We start from the raw sequence: 18395 nt of genomic DNA, 5'->3' as shown, positions 1-18395 counted from the left end.
CAGCCGACATCTCTGAAATGTCTGCAAAAGTTCCTGGGCTTTGCTAATTTTTATCGTTGCTTCATCTGCAATTTTTCTAGTATTGCTAAACCATTGACCGATTTGACCAAGAGGGGGTGCTGATGTGGTCAATTGGTCTTCTGCTGCTGTGGAGGTTTTTCAAGAGTTGAAGCGTCGTTTTTCTTCTGCCCCTGTGTTGTGTCAACCAGATGTTTCTCTTCCGTTCCAGGTCGAGGTTGATGCTTCTGAGATTGGAGCAGGGGCTGTTTTGTCACAGAGAGGTTCAGGTTGCTCAGTGATGAAACCATGCGCTTTCTTTTCCAGGAAGTTTTCGCCTGCTGAGCGAAATTATGATGTGGGCAACCGAGAGTTGCTGGCCATGAAGTGGGCATTCGAGGAGTGGCGTCATTGGCTTGAAGGAGCTAAGCATCGCGTGGTGGTATTGACTGATCATAAGAACTTGACTTATCTCGAGTCTGCCAAGCGCTTGAATCCTAGACAAGCTCATTGGTCATTGTTTTTTGCCCGTTTTGCCTTTGTGATTTCGTACCTTCCGGGCTCTAAAAATGTGAAGGCGGATGCTCTGTCTAGGAGTTTTGTACCCGACTCTCCGGGCTTATCTGAGCCGGCGGGTATCCTCAAGGAAGGAGTAATTGTGTCTGCCATCTCCCCTGATTTGCGGCGGGTGCTGCAAAAATTTCAGGCTAATAAACCTGATCGTTGTTCAGCGGAGAAACTGTTTGTCCCTGATAGGTGGACGAATAGAGTTATCTCTGAACTTCATTGTTCGGTGTTGGCTGGTCATCCTGGAATCTTTGGTACCAGAGAGTTAGTGGCTAGATCCTTTTGGTGGCCCTCTCTGTCGCGGGATGTGCGTACTTTTGTGCAGTCCTGTGGGATTTGTGCTCGGGCTAAGCCCTGCTGTTCTCGTGCCAGTGGGTTGCTTTTGCCCTTGCCGGTCCTGAAGAGGCCTTGGACACATATCTCTATGGATTTTATTTCTGACCTTCCCGTTTCTCAAAAGATGTCAGTCATTTGGGTGGTCTGTGATCGCTTTTCTAGGATGGTCCGTCTGGTGCCCTTGTCTGGATTGCCTTCCTCCTCTGATTTGGTGCCTTTGTTCTTCCAGCATGTGATTCGTTTGCATGGCATTCCAGAGAATATTGTTTCTGACAGAGGTTCCCAGTTTGTTTCGAGGTTTTGGCGAGCCTTTTGTGGTAGGATGGGCATTGACTTGTCTTTTTCCTCGGCTTTCCATCCTCAGACTAATGGCCAGACCAAGCGAACCAATCAGACCTTGGAAACATATCTGAGGTGCTTTGTTTCTGCTGATCAGGATGACTGGGTGTCCTTTTTGCCTTTGGCTGAGTTCGCCCTTAATAATCGGGCCAGCTCGGCTACCTTGGTTTCACCGTTTTTCTGCAATTCTGGGTTCCATCCTCGTTTCTCTTCTGGACAGGTTGAGTGTTCGGACTGTCCTGGTGTGGATACTGTGGTGGACAGGTTGCAGCAGATTTGGACTCAGGTAGTGGACAATTTGACCTTGTCCTAGGAGAAGGCTCAACGTTTCGCTAATCGCAGACGCCGTGTGGGTCCCCGACTTCGTGTTGGGGATCTGGTTTGGTTATCTTCTCGTCATATTCCTATGAAGGTTTCCTCTCCTAAGTTTAAACCTCGTTTTATTGGTCCGTATAGGATATCTGAGGTTCTTAATCCTGTGTCTTTTCGTCTGACCCTTCCAGATTCTTTTTCCATACATAACGTATTCCATAGGTCATTGTTGCGGAGATACGTGGCACCTATGGTTCCATCTGTTGAGCCTCCTGCCCCGGTTTTGGTGGAGGGGGAATTGGAGTGTATTGTGGAGAAGATTTTGGATTCTCGTGTTTCAAGACGGAAACTCCAGTATCTGGTTAAATGGAAGGGTTATGCTCAGGAAGATAATTCCTGGGTTTTTGCCTCTGATGTCCATGCTCCCGATCTTGTTCGTGCCTTTCATGTGGCTCATCCTGGTCGGCCTGGGGGCTCTGGTGAGGGTTCGGTGACCCCTCCTCAAGGGGGGGGTACTGTTGTGAATTCTGTGGCAGAGTTCACTCCTGGGGTCACAAGTGGTACTTCGGCTGATTCTCTCTGGGATCTTCCGTTTGTGGAGGAAAGTGGTACTGCAGCTTCTGAGTTTTCTCCCTCAGGTGATCTGGTGAGCTCGTTAGCTTCTTCTCTACTTAACTCCACCTGATGCTTTGATCCATGCTTCCTGTCAATGTTCCAGTGTTGGACTTGTTTTTTCCCTGGATCATTCCTGTGGCCTGCTGCTCTGCAAAGCTAAGTTTTGCTTTTGTTGCTATTTTTCAGTCCAGCTTGCTTTATTGTTTTTTTCTCGCCTGCTGGAAGCTCTGAGACGCAGAGGGACGACCTCCGTACCGTTAGTCGAAGCGGAGGGTCTTTTTGTCCCCTCTGCGTGGTTATTTATAGGTTTTTGTGCTGACCGCAAAGTTATCTTCCCTATTCTCGTTCTATTCAGCTAGTCGGGCCTCACTTTGCTAAATCTGTTTCATCTCTATGTTTGTGTTTTCATCTTACTCACAGTCATTATATGTGGGGGGCTGCCTTTTCCTTTGGGGAATTTCTCTGAGGCAAGGTAGGCTTATTTTTCTATCTTCAGGAATAGCTAGTTTCTCAGGCTGTGACGAGGCGCCTAGGTTCTGGTCAGGAGCGCTCCACGGCTACCTTTAGTGTGGTTTGATAGGATCAGGGATTGCGGTCTGCAGAGTTCCCACGTCTCAGAGCTCATTCTTTAATTTTGGGTGTTTGTCAGATCACTGTATGTGTTCTGACCGCTATGTCCATTGTGTTACTGAATTGGTTAACATAACACCCACCGCTACACGGGAGTGGGAAGAGGGGGGCTAAGTTCCGGAATTGGCGCACCTTACAGATGCGCAATTTTTGGGACGGCTACGGACTGGTATTTGTAGCTGGGGGGGCCAATATCCATGGCCTGGGGGCCAATGTTTGCAGACTGCTATGAATATCAGCCCGCAGTTGTCTGCGTAGCCATTCTGGCTATAAAATATAGGGGAACCCCACGTCATTTGTTTGGGGGGGTCCCCCTTTTTTAATAGCCAGTAAAGGCTACGCAGACAGCTGCGGGCTGATATTCATAGCAGGCTACCAATTTTGTCCCCTGGCCGTCGGCTTTCCCCCTCTGTTGCAGAAAATTGCATGGGAGCCCACGCAGTTTTTTTTCATTTTTTTTTTAAATTAAAAGCTCATTAAGGCCTCTTTCATACTTGCATCGGTACAGGTCCGTCGCTATGCCTCGTGCCGACGTACCGACGCACGTTGTGAAATTTGTGCACAACGTGGGCAGCGGATGCAGTTTTTCAACGCATCCCCTGCCCATTCTGAAGTCCAGGGAGGAGGGGGCGGAGTTTCGGCTGTGCATGCGCGGTAGAAAATGGCGGATGCGACGGACAAAAAAAACATTCACTTGAAAGTTTTTTCATGCCGACGGTCCGCCAAAACACAACAGATCCATTGCACGACGGATGCGACGTGTGGCCATCCCTCGCAATCCATCGCTAATACAAGTCTATGGGTAAAAAATGCATCCTGCGTGCACATTTGCAGGATCCGTTTTTTCTCATAGAGTTGTATTAGTGCCGGATTGCGCCTGATGGCCACACATTTCATCCATTTTTTGCCGGATCAATTAAAAAAGCTGTTTCCGACTGACGGAAAACAGATACAGAGGAACGGTTTTTCTGTCCGGCGAAAAAGCGCGCTGCGACAGATCTGGCGAAAAATGTATGAAACTGAGATGTGAAATGATGAATCCGGCCTCCAAATCCATTTTTTCCATGCATGTTTCCATTCAAATCATGCACATTTTCCGTTTATTTATTTCCAAAAACTGCATCAAAACCCCTCAAAACCACACCAAAAACTGCATCAAAACTGCACCAAAACTGCATCAAAGACTGCATTAAAACTGCACCAAAAAACTGCATCAAAACTGCACCTAAAACCGCATCAAAACTGCACCAAAAACCGCATCAAAAACTGCATCAAAAATTGCACCAAAAACTGCATCAAAACTGCAGCAAAAACTGCATCAAAACTGCACCAAAAACTACATTAAAAAAAGTGGTCTTGTAAAAATGAAAAATCGCTGTTCAAATTTTAACCCTTATAAATTCCTAACAAAATATATTTTGGCTACAAATTTGTGCTGATGTAAAGTAGACATGCGGGAAATGTTACTTTATTTCAGCTCCAATTTGTTTTATTTTACCAAGGGTAACAGGAGAAAATGGACCCCAAAAGTTGTTGTACAATTTGTCCTGAGTACGTTGATACCCCTTATGTGGGGGTAAACCACTGTTTGGGCGCATGGCAGAGCTCGGAAGGAAAGAAGCGCCATTTGACTTTTCAATGCAAAATTGACTGGAATTGAGATGGGACGCCATGTTGCGTTTGGAGAGCCCCTGATGTGCCTAAACATTGAAACCCCCCACAAGTGACACCATTTTGGAAAGTAGACCCCTTAAGGAACTTATCTAGATGTGTGATGAGCACTTTGACCCACCAAGTGCTTCTTAGAAGTTTATAATGCAGAGCCGTAAAAATAAAAAATCATATTTTTTCACAAAAATGATATTTTGCCCCCAATTTTTTTATTTTTCCAAGGGCAAGAGAAGAAATTAGACCACAAAAGTTGTTGTGCAATTTGTCCTGAGTATGCTGATACCCCATATGTGGGTGTAAACCATTGTTTGGGCACATGGCAGAGCTCGGAAGGGAAGGAGCGCCATTTGACTTTTCAATGCAAAATTGACTGGAATTGAGATGGGACGCCATGTTGCGTTTGGAGAGCCCCTGATGTGCCTAAACATTGAAACCACCCACAAGTGACACCATTTTGGAAAGTAGACCCCCTAAGGAACTTATCTAGATGTGTTTTGAGAGCTTTGAGCCCCCAAGTGTTTCACTACAGTTTATAACGCAGAGCCGTGAAAATAAAAATTCTTTTTTTTTTTCACAAAAATGATTTTTTAGTCCCCAGTTTTGTATTTTCACAAGGGTAACAGGATAAATTGAACCCCAAAAGTTGTTGCTCAATTTATCCTGAGTACGCTGATACCCCATATGTGGGGGGAAGCACTGTTTGGGCGCATGGCAGAGCTTGGAAGGGAAGGAGCTCCATTTGGAATACAGACTTAGATGGATTGGTCTGCAGGCATTACGTTGCATTTGCAGAGCCCCTGATGTACCCAAACAGTAGAAACCCCCCACAAGTGACGCCAATTTTGGAAACTAGACCCCCCAAGGAACTTATCTAGATGTGTTGTGAGAACTTTGAACCCCCAAGTGTTTCACTACAGTTTATAATGCAGAGCCGTGAAAATAAAAATTATTTTTTTTTTCACAAAAGATATTTTAGCCCCCAGTTTTGTATTTTCACAAGGGTAACAGGATAAATTGGACCCCAAAAGTTGTTGCCCAATTTGTCCTGAGTACGCTGATACCCCATATGTGGGGGGGAACCACTGTTTGGGTGCATGGCAGAGCTTGGAAGGGAAGGAGCGCCATTTGGAATACAGACTTAGATGGATTGGTCTGCAGGCGTCACGTTGCATTTGCAGAGCCCCTGATGTACCCAAACAGTAGAAACCCCCCACAAGTGACCCCATATTGGAAACTAGACCTCCCAAGGAACTTATCTAGATGTGTTGTGAGAACTTTGAACCCCCAAGTGTTTCACTGCAGTTTACAACGCAGAGCCGCGAAAATAAAAAAATCTTATTTTTCCCACAAAAATGATTTTTAGACCCCACATTTTTATTTTCCCAAGGATAACAAGAGAACTTGGACCCCAAAAGTTGTTGTCCAATTTGTCCTGAGTACGCTGATACCCCATATGTTGGGGTAAACCCCTGTTTGGGCGCACCGGAGAGCTCGGAAGGGAAGGAGCACTGTTTTACTTTTTCAACGCAGAATTGGCTGGAATTGAGATCGGACACCATGTCACGTTTGGAGAGCCCCTGATGTGCCTGAACAGTGGAAACTCCCCAGTTCTACCTGAAACCCTAATCCAACAACACCCCTAACCCTAATCCCAATGGTAACCCTCACCACACCCCTAACCCTGACACACCCCTAATTCTAATCCCAACCCAAATCCCAACTGTAAATATAATCCAAACCCTAACCCTAACTTTAGCCCCAACCCTAACCCTAACTTTAGCCCCAACCCTAACCCTAACGTTAGCCCCAACCCTAACCCCAACCCTAGCCCCAACCCTAACCCTAGCCCTAACCCTAGCCCCAACCCTAGCCCCAACCCTAGCCCCAACCCTAGCCCCAACCCTAGCCCCAACCCTAGCCCCAACCCTAGCCCTAACCCTAGCCCTAACCCTAGCCCTAGCCCTAACCCTAGCCCTAACCCTAGCCCTAACCCTAACCCTAGCCCTGATGGGAAAATGGAAATAAATACTTTTTTTTTATTTTATTATTTTTCACTAAGTAAGGGGGTGATGAAGGGGGGTTTGATTTACTTTTATAGCGTTTTTTATATCGGATTTTTATGATTGGCAGCTGTCACACACTAAAAGACGCTTTTCTATAGCAAAAAAGTTTTTGTGTCTCCACATTTTGAGACCTATAATTTTTCCATATTTTGGTCCACAGAGTCATCTGAGGTCTTGTCGAGATGACGTTTTTATTGGTATCATTTTTGGACACGTGACAGTTTTTGATCACTTTTTATTCCGATTTTTGTGAGGCAGAATGACCAAAAACCAGCTATTCATGAATTTCTTTTGGGGAGGCGTTTATACCGTTCCACGTTTGGTAAAATTGATAAAGAAGTTTTATTCTTCGGGTCAGTACGATTACAGCGATACCTCATTTATATTATTTTTTTATGCTTTGGCGCTTTTATAAGATAAAAACTATTTTATAGAAAAAATAATTATTTTGGCATCGCTTTATTCTCGGGACTATAACTTTTTTTAATTTTTTGCTTATTATGCTTTGTGGCGGCTCGTTTTTTGCGGGACAAGATGACGTTTTCAGCGGTACCATGGTTATTTACCTCTGTCTTTTTGATCGCGTGTTATTCCACTTCTTGTTCGGCGGTATGATAATAAAGCGTTGTTTTTTGGCTCGGTTTTTTTTTTTTCTTACGGTGTTCACTGAAGGGGTTAACTAGTGGGACAGTTTTATAGGTTGGGTCATTACGGACGCGGCGATACTAAATATGTGTACTTTTATTGTTTGTTTATTTTTAGATAAAGAAATGTATTTATGGGAATAACATTTATTTATTTATTTATTTAGTAATTATTTTTTTTTTTACACATGTGGAATTTTTTTTACTTTTTTACTTTGTCCCAGGCGATCACAGATCGCCGATCTTACAGTTTGCACAGCACTCTGTAAGATCGGCGATCTCACTCACATCGCTGCAGGCTTACCAGCACCTGCAGTCGACCCGGAAGTACTCCCTGCAGGGCCCGAATGCAGCCCCGTGGCCATTTTGGATCCGGGGACTGCAGGGAGAAGACGCTCGGTACAAGGTGAGCACATCACCTTGTACCGATTGTCTCAGGGAAGCACGCAGGGAGCCCCCTCCCTGCGGATGCTTCCCTGTACCGCCGGCACACCGCGATCATGTTTGATCGCGATGTTCCGGGGGTTAATGTGTCGGGGCGGTCCGTGACCGCTCCTGGCACATAGTGCCGGATGTCAGCTGCGATAGTCAGCTATGACGTACTATCCCGTCGGTGGGAATTAAGGCCCACCCCACCTCGATGGGATAGTATGTCATATGGGATTAAGGGGTTAATATTTTTGGAAGTTGGAGTGGTTTTTTTTTAGATTTGGCTATCTTAGGAGGATATTTGTTTGGGCAGGTAACTATTGCTGTGCATAATTATTAGGCAACTTAAAGGGACACTGTCACCCCTCCAACCGTTATAAACTAAAAGAGCCACCTTGTGCAGCAGTAATGCTGCATTCTAACAAGGTGGCTCTTTTAGTTTTTGCTTCTGTTATTCCCTCAATAAAGCGTTTTATAATTTTCCCCAAATACCTATCTTTGTACCTGGAGGCAGTTCTGAAGCCTCCTCTGTGAAGCGCCCAACTGCCGTCACTCATCTCTTCTGGGGCGATGGTCGCCGCCCCCTGGGCATGTGCACTGCGCTTGTCAGATGCTCCCCCAGGTTCCCTGCCTTCCAGCGTCGGTCTGTGCAGGAATCTGCCCAGGAATCCCAGCCCCACACTGTGCATAATGCTTAACACAGTGCGGGACGGGGTACAGTAACAGGGTGGCCGCACTGCCCGCACTGGCGCAGTCAGGAACCCGGCATCTGAGCTATGACTGCCAATTCTCAATGCGCCTGCCCCAGGCAGGCACGCACAGTGCAGGCGCCGGATTTAAGAAGAACAGTGCGCAGGGGGCGGCGGTGTCCACGACCAGGAGGATGGTCACGAGGCAACATAACTGCATGAGCCCGATCCCCAGTTGATGTGCTTGGAATATCTGGAAAAAAGTTGATGAATATTTAGAATTTTTGTTTTGTAAGGGTCCGTGCACACTGGCTGGATTAGCGGCGGAATATCCGACCGGATATTCTCACCACAATCCGGCCCGTACCTGCCCGCTCAGGTACAGAGCGGAGTTTCATACCTGAAGCTCTACTCCAAACCCCGGGCTGGAGCCGCTGTCTGGGACGGAGCCGTGCTCGCGCGTAAGCAAGCGCTGCTCTGTCCCTGACAGCGGCTCCAGCCCGGGGTTCGGAGCGGAGCTTCAGGCATGAGCGGGCAGGTACGGCCTGTATTGCGGCAAGAATATCCAGATGGCTATTCAGCCAGAATTCTGCTAGTGTGCACAGGCCCTAACTCAGTGTGTGGAAGAACAAATAAATACACATAACTACTTACCTTCTGGATTTGTTCCTTATGAGTCTTCAGATTCACTTGATATGTTCTGAGGAATGAAATCTTCATCACTGTCAGAATCAAATACATGTTCCTGCAATTCGGATTCCGATTCATCCTCCGGTATGGATTGCAAAGTAGCCAGAATATCCTGAGGCTTTATCAAACGTCTTCTCTCCATATTCCTCACAAATTCCATAATTCTATATAGTTCCCTGCTGAAAAATAGAAATGAAATGAAAACTAAAAGAAATAATAACTGTTCTGCCACCTTCAAAAGTAGGTGGGCTGAATCAGTTGACAGACAGCTAAACTATTTCATAACAATTCATACCTGTATGAGTCTTCAGAGCTCGTATGTCTGCATCTGTTCTCTTTGTCTCTTCAGCTGAACTGAAAGTAAAGTTACTATCCAGAATACTGTCTCCTGCTAGGACCTTAGAAAAACACCACCCTTCATTAGCATAAGATAAGAGCCTAGAGTAAACAAGCTATTTTGTTCAGCATTACACAGCAGATAAAACACAAGGAAAATGTGAAAAGTTGACATGTAAATTGAACTACATCTATATGAACATCAGGGTAAATAAGACAGAGTGAAAAAATTATGCACAAAACTTTATAGCAACATTTAGTGACAAAAGGACCTCAAAATATAGTAGGGAGTCAAAATGACTCCCTTCAGTAGTTCTTGGTAAATTTTGAAAAAAACGCGCAAATTTTTTACCAAAATTATTTATTCTCACAAAATCTTTTTTCACATCATATTTGAGGAAAAGTCACCGAGTTTCAAGCCGGAATTCTGAAAAATGTAGTCACAGAAGAGAAATAAAAAACGAAAGGAGTCAAAATGACTCCATCAGTAGTTCTAGTGTTAAGATATTTTTTGGCCCAGTCTTGACGTTTTATCTTATGTTTCTTGTTCAAAGGTGGTCGTTTTTCAGCCTTCCTTACCTTGGCTACGTCCCTGAGTATCGCACACCTTGTGCTTTTTGTTACTCCCGTAACGTTGCAGCTCTGAAATATGGCAAAACTGGTGGCAAATGGCATCTTGGCAGCTTCACGCTTGATTTTCCTCAATTCATGGGCAGTTATTTTGCGCCTTTTTTGCCCAACTCGCTTCTTGCGACCCTGTTGGCTATTTGCCATGAAATGCTTGATTCTTTGGTGATCACGCTTCAAAAGTTTGGCAATTTCAAGACTGCTGCTTCTCTCTGCAAGACATCTCACAATTTTGGACTTTTCAGAGCCCGTCAAATCTCTATTCTGACCCATTTTGCCAAACAAAAGGACGTTGCCTAATAATTAAGCACACCTTATATAGGGTTTTGATGCCATTTGACAACACCCCTCCTCATTACAGAGATGCACATCACCTAATTTGCTTAATTGATAGTTGTCTCTCAAGCCTGAACAGCTGGAGTAGGACATGTATAAAAAGTATTATGTGATCAAAATACAACCTGCCTAATAATTCTGCACACAGTGTACATGGGAATGGCAATAATGGAAAGCTGCTAATTGGAGTTTGCTATAATCCTCCCAATATAGCTGAACAGGTAGTGGATAAAATCCTGCAACAAATTAAAAAGGCAACATATAATAATAGGTTCCTTATTATGGGGGATTTTAACTATCCAGACATTCAAAGGGACATATAATCTTCTGGTTGTGCTAATAGCTGCAAGTTCTTAGCTACCGTTGAGGACAAATACCTCTCTCAGCTGGTAGATGAATCAACCAGGGGAGGTAATCTGCTGGATCTGATATTGTCAAATAGACCAGATGCAATTTCAGATCCACAGGTCAGGAAGCATATGGGCTGCAGTGACCATAATATGGTAAGTTTCAACCAATTAAGGGAAGAGCTTAATGGTGCAGACTTGTACCATGTCATAGTAACTGTGGATACTGAACATAAATGGGGCATGTTTAAGGAAGTATTACTAAAATCATGTAGAAACTTATACCCTCTGGTAATAAAATGTTCAGAAATAAATATAAAACAATATGGATAAATAAGACAGTATAAAATTTAATAAGACAAAAACAAAGAGCATTCAAAACCTAGAGGCAGAGCATGTGCAAATACCATTTTAAGAGTATAAAGATCTAAACAAAAAATGAAAAAGAGAAATCAAGCTAGCAAAGCTATCTGCAGGGACACAAATCGCCAGTGACATTAAAATAAATCCTCCTAAAATTTATAATTACATCAATGCCTAAAAGAAAAAAACAGATGGTATCAGCCCCTTAAAAGACAATAGTAACAAGATGATTATAGAGTACAAAGAAAAGGCTGAGATGTTAAACAGGCACTTTTCATCCATGTTCACCAATGATCTGTCTGTTCCAGGGATTTTTCAACAATTCAAAAATAAAAGTTCACCACCTGATATAACTAGTTTAACACAAAAAGAAATATGCCTGCGTCTGAGCAAATTAAGCATTGACAAATCCCCCAGCCCAGATGGCATTCATCCACAGATACTGAGGGAATTGAGATCAGTAATTGACACACCACTGTATCTCATTTCCTTAGACTCTCTTGTAACAGGGTTGGTGCCACAAAATTGGAGAATTTCTGATGTGATACCAATATTTAGAAAGATTAGATCATGGATCCAGGCAACTACCGTCCTGTAAGACTGACATCAGTAGTGTTCAAAGCTTTTGAGGATATTATAAGAGATGAACTGCAGATATATATTGCAGAGTATAATGTACTAACTGAAAACCAGCATGAATTCATGAATGATAAGTCGTGTCTAACTGTAACAACTCTGCTGGCATCACAGCATGGCCTCACATCTTTCACACAATCTTACCCACTGCTCCAGGCCATGATGTGGTTTCTGTTTCATGCCAGCTCCATGTTCTGTGGCTCTGCTCTGTGCATGCTTCATGGCTGTGTGTATAGAGGGCGGCGCCTGAACTCTCTGGTTCTTATAGGAAACAGGTGCATCTGTCTAATCAGTTCCTGACCAATTACCAAGAGGCCTCCTGTATATAGTGCAGCTCCACCCTGTGGTCTGGGCCTGTGCAACTTACTCCCTCAGTCAGTTCTTAGCTGCTGAGGTGCCAGGTCCTGTCTCGGTTACTCTCTCTTGTCTGCCACCCAGGGGGGCGTTGTACCCTGGTCTGTGTCCTGTGTAGCCACCCAGTGGGGCTTAGTACCCTGGTCTCTGTCTTGTGTAGCCACCCAGCGGGGCTTCGTACCCTGGCCTATGTCTGCCACCCAGAGGGGCATCATACCCTGGCTTGTGTCTAGGTCTCTGTGTCTTGTCTCGTTCCTGACTCTGTCTTAGTCTAGTCCTATTCCACAGTCTGTTTATATCTGTCTTGGTTTGCCTTTTCTGATCTGTTCGCCACTGTCTGTGGCTCTGCTTCTCTTTGCTCAGTTCTACCACTACCTGTGCTTCTGTGTCTCTCAGCTTTTCCCTCAGCTCTGCTCTCTGTAACTTTGCTCTGCACTCTGACCTTGCTTTACACTCTGTGGCTTTGCTCTCAGCTCTGCACTCAGATCTTGTCTCCGCTCTTGGCTCCGCTCTTTGCGGTTCTACCTGGCTCCGCTCTTTGGGGTTCTACCTGGCCCCGCTCTTTGCGGTTCTACCTGGCTCCGCCTCCTGCATCTCCGCTCTTGGCTCCGCCTCCAGCATCTCCGCTCTTGGCTCCGCCACCAGCATCTCCGCTCTTGGCTCTGCCTCCAGCGTCTCCGCTCTTGGCTTCGCCTCCAGCGCCTCCGCTCTTGGCTCCGCCTCCAGCGTCTCCGCTCTGGGCTCCGCCTCCAGCGTCTCCACTCTTGGCTCCGCCTCCAGCATCTCCGGTCTTGGCTCTGCCTCCAGCATCTCCACTCTTGGCTCTGCCTCCAGCGTCTCCGCTCTTGGCTCCGCCTCCAGCGTCTCCGCTCTTGGCTCCGCCTCCAGCATCTCTGCTCTTGGCTCCACCTCCAGTGTCTCTGCTCTTGGCTCCGCCTCATGCGGCTCCGTCCTTGGCTCTGCCTTCTCCTTCTCTTCTCTTAGTTCCACCTTCTACTCGTACTCAGCCTCCTGCTTTTCTGTTCTTGGTTCTGGCTCTTGTGCTTTTGCTCTGCATCCGCTCTTGCGGTCTTTCTCTACTTGTTACTTAGTCCTCCTGTCTGAACAGGTTCCTGCCTGTTTCACATACCTACCTGCAGACCGGTCCCTACCGGTTCTTCCTATGTTCCAGCCGTACCCGCCTGCCTACCAGAGTGCCAGCCGTGTCTGCCTGCCCACCAGTGTCTCTGTTGTATCCGTCTGCCTGCCTGTGTCCCAGCCGTGCCCGCCTGTCAGCCAGAGTGCCAGCCGTGCCCGCTCCGTTCCTTAGTGGGATCAGCAGCCACAGCCAGACATCACCCTGGAGTGGCACCTGGTAGCTTCCTATTGCACAAGTCTGACCTCACCATCAGAGGCTCCAGCGAACACCTAGGAAGCTACTTAGTTACGCCCCTTCCAGGGAAGTTTGGTCTGTGGTCCAGTGGGGCCACACCCCCATATGCCCGCGCCAACCAGTCTGGGCGCGTGCGTGACAGTTTGCACAGGCCATGGTCCCCGCTGAGTCCCATGTGCCTTCGCTCTCGGAGCAAGATGAACTCTCTTCTTGCCAGTATTGGCCTCCGAGGAAAATGTTTACCCAGTCTGAAAGCCAGTCCTTCACTGCTCCATCCCCAATTGTCATCTCCAATGAGCTGTTGGATGAACTTCAAGCCTGCACTCCTAATGATGAATCCATGCCAGCAGATCCTCCATGCTACGATGGGGACCCAAAGCAATGTCGTGTGTTCCTGGAGCGGTGCTTGCGTTATTTCAAGTGGCATGCTACCCAATTCCCCACTGACTGGTTGAAAGTAGGTTTCTTAATGGCCTACCTTAGAGGAGATGCTTTGATGTGGTGCGACCCCCTTTGGGAAGCAGGGGACCCCATCATCTCGAATCTGCCGGCCTTCCTGGTGGCCTTCTGTAAAGCCTTCGATGAACCAAGTACTGCATCTCCTTAAAAGTCTTCCCCTTCAAGCTCACAGAGACGGTCCAGACGAAAGAAACCTGTAGGTAAACCGTCACTTCCGTCCATGACCGTCCAAGACTCATCTGTTCCACAACCCGCCAAAATGGCCACCCGAGCAAGATCCAAGAGGTCTAATAAGAGGGGTCTGGCAAATCTGCAGCCTGAATCTGGTGCTGAGATTGAAATACGGTATCCCTGTGGTTGTAAAGAACATTCGGATGGTCTTTGCCCTGTGAAGCTTGTACTCCAAAACCCTGGGCCAGTAGGAGAGGCTGCCCCTGGCGAGAGTACTTCCTCTCCGTCAAAGTTAATGACTGTTTCTCTGCCTTCTGGGAGCTTTGGTGTGTTTAAGCCGCCTATCGTTCGGAGTCAGTGTATGGTTACATACATAGTTATTAAGGTTGAAGGAAGACTATATGTCCATCTAGTTCAACCCATAGCCTAACCTAACATGCCCTAACATGTTGATCCAGAGGAAGGCAAAAAAAACCCATGTGGCAAAGAGTAATTTCCACATTGGGGAAAAAAATTCCTTCCCGACTCCACATACGGCAATCAGACTAGTTCCCTGGATCAACGCCCTATCAAGGAATCTAGTGTATATACCCTGTAACATTATACTTTTCCAGAAAGGTATCCAGTCCCCTCTTAAATTTAAGTAATGAATCACTCATTACAACATCATACGGCAGAGAGTTCCATAGTCTCACTGCTCTTACAGTAAAGAATCCGCGTCTGTTATTATGCTTAAACCTTTTTTCCTCCAACCGCAGAGGATGCCCCCTTGTCCCTGTTTCAGGTCTATGATTAAAAAGATCATCAGAAAGGTCTTTGTACTGTCCCCTCATATATTTATACATTAAAATAAGATCACCCCTTAGTCTTCGTTTTTCCAAACTAAATAGCCCCAAGTGTAATAACCTATCTTGGTATTGCAGACCCCCCAGTCCTCTAATTACCTTGGTCACTCTTCTCTGCACCCGCTCCAGTTCAGCTATGTCTTTCTTAAACACCGGAGACCAGAACTGTGCACAGTATTCTAAGTGTGGTCGAACTAGTGACTTGTATAGAGGTAAAATTATATTCTCCTCATGAGCATCTATGCCTCTTTTAATGCATCCCATTATTTTATTTGCCTTTGTAGCAGCTGCCTGACACTGGCCACTGAATATAAGTTTGTCATCCACCCATACACCCAGGTCTTTTTCATTGACGGTTTTGCCCAGAGTTTTAGAATTAAGCACATAATTATACATCTTATTACTTCTACCCAAGTGCATGACCTTACATTTATCCCCATTAAAGCTCATTTGCCATTTATCAGCCCAAGCTTCTAGTTTACATAAATCATCCAGTAATATAAAATTGTCCTCCTCTGTATTGATTACCCTGCAGAGTTTAGTGTCATCTGCAAATATTGAAATTCTACTCTGAATGCCCTCTACAAGGTCATTAATAAATATGTTAAAAAGAAGAGGGCCCAATACTGACCCCTGTGGTACCCCACTGCTAACCGCGACCCAGTCCGAGTATGCTCCATTAATAACCACCCTTTGTTTCCTATCCCTGAGCCAGCTCTCAACCCACTTGCACATATTTTCCCCTATCCCCATTATTCTCATTTTATGTATCAACCTTTTGTGTGGCACTGTATCAAAAGCTTTTGAAAAGTCCATATACACTACATCCACTGGGTTCCCTTGGTCCAATCCGGAACTTACCTCTTCATAGAAACTGATCAAATTAGTCTGACATGAACGGTCCCTAGTAAACCCGTGCTGATACTGGGTCATGAGGTTATTCCTCTTCAGATACTCCAGCATAGCATCCCTTAGAATGCCCTCCAGGATTTTACCCACAGTAGAGGTTAAGCTTACTGGCCTATAATTTCCGAGTTCAGTTTTTGTTCCCTTTTTGAATATTGGCACCACATTTGCTATACGCCAGTCCTGTGGCACAGACCCTGTTATTATGGAGTCTTTAAAGATTAAAAATAATGGTCTATCAATGACTGTACTTAATTCCTGCAGTACTCGAGGGTGTATCCCATCCGGGCCCGGAGATTTGTCAATTTTAGTGATTTTTAGACACCGCCGCACTTCCTGCTGGGTTAAGCAGGTGACATTTAATTGGGAATTTTTATCACTAGACATTTTGTCTGCCATGGGATTTTCTTGTGTAAATACTGATGAAAAAAAGTCATTTAGCATATTGGCTTTTTCCTCATCCTCATCCACCATCTCACCCAGACTATTTTTAAGGGGGCCAACACTATCATTTTTTGGTCTCCGTTCTACAGCTCCAGAACCCGGTGTGGGCGTTGCCTGATAATGGCCGAGCCCTGCTACAGAGCAGTCTAGACCTGCAAGGACAACTACAGCTCCAAGTTGGAGCCTTATACACGAAGAAGTTTGTTTTCCGTATGCTGTCTGTTATGCCCATGGGTCATTCTGAGCCAAGGACTCTACCACCCGCTCTGGTCAAGAGTTCCAGTAAAGTGCTTCGTTTGAACTTACCCAGTCTTGAGAAGTGTCTGGTTCCCATGCATCAAAGACTCTCAGCAGTGTCATCTTCTTCAGCTGGTCTGCTAGTCGTCGAGTCAAGGTGTGCTGACGTCACCGAAGATGGGGAAACGGTGACGATGTCTCCACACATCTCCAGCGACTATACCAGTAAACAGTTAGTCGTCGAGTCAAGGTGTGCTAACGTCACCGAAGATGGGGAAGCAGTGACTATCTCTCCACACATCTCCCACGACTATTCCTGTAATCCGTTCCTAGGAACATCCCCGCCATTTGGACGATTTCTTCTGGATAACGGGCAGAGGATGGTTCCTATGTGGATACCTTCAATGTCCTTGTGGCCGGCTGGTGAAGATTTCAAAACAGAAGTTTATTCACCTCAATTTTTCTCTGACCTAGTGGAGCTGTTGTTCTCCACTCTAATGACTTTTCTTGTGTTCCGTACCTAAGAACATCTCTGCTACCTGTCGGGCAAAAGTTGAATCCTATGAGAAGGCTTCCAATTTCCATGTGTCCGGCTGGTGAAGATGTTAAGACAGCAGCATTCAAGTCCCTGTTACCTATGTACCTGGAGGAGGTGGTCCTGCTCATTGTGGAAGCTAACCCTGTTGAGCACCAAGAGACTTTGTTTTATGAGATTCCTGGTGACCCACCTGCCTTATTCTACCCTGAAGTTGTCATGTTGGCCTGGACTATGTGTGCTCCGATCCTTCTTCTACAAGTTATTCTGGCGGGCTTGAAGAAGAGGGGCTGTAAAGGGGGGGGTACTGTAACAACTCTGCTGGCATCACGGCATGGCCTCACATCTCTCACACAATCTTACCCACTGCTCCAGGCCATGATGTGGTTTCTGTTTCATGCCAGCTCCATGTTCTGTATCTCTGCTCTCTGCATGCCTCATGACTATGTGTATAGAGGGCGGCGCCTGAACTCTCTGGTTCTTATAGGAATCAGGTGCATCTGTCTAATCAGTTCCTGACCAATTACCAAGAGGCCTCCTGTATATAGTGCAGCTCCACCCTGTGGTCTGGGCCTGTGCAACTTACTCCCTCAGTCAGTTCTTAGCTGCTGAGGTGCCAGGTCCTGTCTCGGTTACTCTCTCTTGTCTGCCACCCAGGGGGGCGTTGTACCCTGGTCTGTGTCCTGTGTAGCCACCCAGTGGGGCTTAGTACCCTGGTCTCTGTCTTGTGTAGCCACCCAGCGGGGCTTCGTACCCTGGCCTATGTCTGCCACCCAGAGGGGCATCATACCCTGGCTTGTGTCTAGGTCTCTGTGTCTTGTCTCGTTCCTGACTCTGTCTTAGTCTAGTCCTATTCCACAGTCTGTTTATATCTGTCTTGGTTTACCTTTTCTGCTCTGTTCGCCACTGTCTGTGGCTCTGCTTCTCTTTGCTCAGTTCTACCACTACCTGTGCTTCTGTGTCTCTCAGCTTTTCCCTCAGCTCTGCTCTCTGTAACTTTGCTCTGCACTCTGACCTTGCTTTACACTCTGTGGCTTTGCTCTCAGCTCTGCACTCAGATCTTGGCTCCATCTCCAGCATCTCCACTCTTGGCTCCGCTCTTTGCGGTTCTACCTGGCTCCGCTCTTTGCGGTTCTACCTGGCTCCGCTCTTTGCAGTTCTATCTGGCTCCGCTCTTTGCGGTTCTACCTGGCTCCGCCTCCAGCGTCTCCGCTCTTGGCTCTGCCTCCAGCGTCTCCGCTCTTGGCTCCGCCTCCAGCGTCTCTGCTCTTGGCTCCGCCTCCAGCATCTCTGCTCTTGGCTCCGCCTCTTGCGGCTCCGTCCTTGGCTCTGCCTTCTCCTTCTCTTCTCTTAGTTCCACCTTCTACTCATACTCAGCCTCCTGCGTTTCTGTTCTTGGTTCTGGCTCTTGTGCTTTCGCTCTGCATCCGCTCTTACGGTCTTTC

The sequence above is a fragment of the Ranitomeya imitator genome, chromosome 3 (assembly GCF_032444005.1).
Source record: "Ranitomeya imitator isolate aRanImi1 chromosome 3, aRanImi1.pri, whole genome shotgun sequence".
Lineage (NCBI taxonomy): Eukaryota > Metazoa > Chordata > Amphibia > Anura > Dendrobatidae > Ranitomeya > Ranitomeya imitator.
The sequence above is the reverse complement of the archived record's forward strand: the minus strand, read 5'-3'. Positions refer to the sequence as shown.